Here is a 2,445-nt window from a genome sequence, read left to right as displayed (position 1 = left end):
CCGCCCGGGGTGCCGCGCAGCCCTACCCGGCCGAACGGAATTTCAGTGGGGCCAGCGCGCAAGGGAAGCGAGGGAGGGAGGGAGGGACGGGGGGGCGGGGGGGGGAAGGGAGGGAGAGAGAGACAGAGAGAGAGGGGCACGGTGACACACACGCCGGCTCCACACACTCGCAATCCGACGCCGCCCCCTCAGAGCCCGCCCATCGACGGTTGGGGGCGCCCCGCCTGAAGACTTTCCCTGCCTCCGCCCATCGACGGTTGGGGGCGCCCCGCCCTGCCCCATCAGACTCCCCGGCGCCGCTCGCAGACTACTTTCCCCACCCCCGTCGCCGTCCCCCGCCCGCTCTCTCCTCGGCCGGTTCGCACACCCGCAGCGGCGGGAGGGCCAGGAGCGGGCCGACACCGAGGAAGGCGGGTCCTTCGGCCAGCAGGGCCGGGGCCCACGGCAGAGGCGGCCCCTTTGCCGAGAAGCCTTCTCTTCGGCTCTCGCCCAGCCTTCTGCTTTGACGGCCTTCTTTCCTTGACGCTCCAGCCCGGCCTGGCCCCGTCCGAGCCCGGGGCAGGACGGCAGCGGGGTGGGGGGGAGGGGGGTCGAGCGGCTGAAGGCAGTGAGGGATCCGGAGACGGAGGCAGGAGCCGGGCCGCTGTCGCTTTGGGCACGGAGGAGGCGGGAGCGCTGCCGGCTCCCAACGGCCGGCTCCTTCCCTCTCTAGACTGGCGCCGGGCGGCCGCAGGGTGGGTCGTGCGCGGGACAGCAGGTCCGCCCGGGACACCAGGGCGACAGTTCTGCCGCAGCAGCCGGGCGGCCGGAGGCCGGGCCCGGAGTAGGACGACAGGTCTACCCCGGCGCCCGGAACACCAGGTCTACCCCGGCTCCAGGGCAACAGGCCTACCCCGGCGCCCGGAATTCCAGGTCTACCCCGGTGCCCGGAACACCAGGTCTACCCCGGCTCCAGGAGAACAGGCCTACCCCGGCGCCCGGAATTCCAGGTCTACCCCGGCTCCAGGGGAACAGGCCTACCCCGGCGCCCGGAATTCCAGGTCTACCCCGGCTCCCGGAAGACCAGGTCTACCCCGGCGCCCGGAAGACCAGGTCTACCCCGAGGCTTCCGTGCACCAGGTCTACCCCGGCGCCCGGAAGACCAGGTCTACCCCGAGGCTTCCGTGCACCAGGTCTACCCCGGCGCCCGGAAGACCAGGTCTACCCCGAGGCTTCCGTGCACCAAGTCTACCCCGGCGCTCGGAACACCAGGTCTACCCCGGCTCCCGGAACACCAGGTCTACCCCGGCTCCAGGGGAACAGGCCTACCCCGGCGCCCGGAATTCCAGGTCTACCCCGGCGCCCGGAAGACCAGGTCTACCCCGAGGCTTCCGTGCACCAGGTCTACCCCGGCTCCCGGAACACCAGGTCTACCCCGGCTCCAGGGGAACAGGTCTACCCCGGCGCCCGGAATTCCAGGTCTACCCCGGCTCCCGGAAGACCAGGTCTACCCCGGCTCCAGGAGAACAGGCCTACCCCGGCGCCCGGAATTCCAGGTCTACCCCGGCTCCCGGAAGACCAGGTCTACCCCGGCGCCCGGAAGACCAGGTCTACCCCGAGGCTTCCGTGCACCAGGTCTACCCCGGCGCCCGGAACACCAGGTCTACCCCGAGGCTTCCGTGCACCAGGTCTACCCCGGCGCCCGGAACACCAGGTCTACCCCGGCTCCAGGGGAACAGGCCTACCCCGGCGCCCGGAATTCCAGGTCTACCCCGGCGCCCGGAAGACCAGGTCTACCCCGAGGCTTCCGTGCACCAAGTCTACCCCGGCGCTCGGAACACCAGGTCTACCCCGGCTCCCGGAACACCAGGTCTACCCCGGCTCCAGGGGAACAGGCCTACCCCGGCGCCCGGAATTCCAGGTCTACCCCGGCTCCCGGAAGACCAGGTCTACCCCGGCTCCAGGAGAACAGGCCTACCCCGGCGCCCGGAATTCCAGGTCTACCCCGGCTCCCGGAAGACCAGGTCTACCCCGGCGCCCGGAAGACCAGGTCTACCCCGAGGCTTCCGTGCACCAGGTCTACCCCGGCGCCCGGAACACCAGGTCTACCCCGAGGCTTCCGTGCACCAGGTCTACCCCGGCGCCCGGAACACCAGGTCTACCCCGGCTCCAGGGGAACAGGCCTACCCCGGCGCCCGGAATTCCAGGTCTACCCCGGCGCCCGGAAGACCAGGTCTACCCCGAGGCTTCCGTGCACCAAGTCTACCCCGGCGCTCGGAACACCAGGTCTACCCCGGCTCCCGGAACACCAGGTCTACCCCGGCTCCAGGGGAACAGGCCTACCCCGGCGCCCGGAATTCCAGGTCTACCCCGGCGCCCGGAAGACCAGGTCTACCCCGAGGCTTCCGTGCACCAGGTCTACCCCGGCTCCCGGAACACCAGGTCTACCCCGGCTCCAGGGGAACA

This window comes from Lonchura striata, chromosome 37 (genome assembly GCF_046129695.1).
Source record: "Lonchura striata isolate bLonStr1 chromosome 37, bLonStr1.mat, whole genome shotgun sequence".
Classification (NCBI taxonomy): domain Eukaryota; kingdom Metazoa; phylum Chordata; class Aves; order Passeriformes; family Estrildidae; genus Lonchura; species Lonchura striata.
This window is presented reverse-complemented; position numbering follows the sequence as displayed.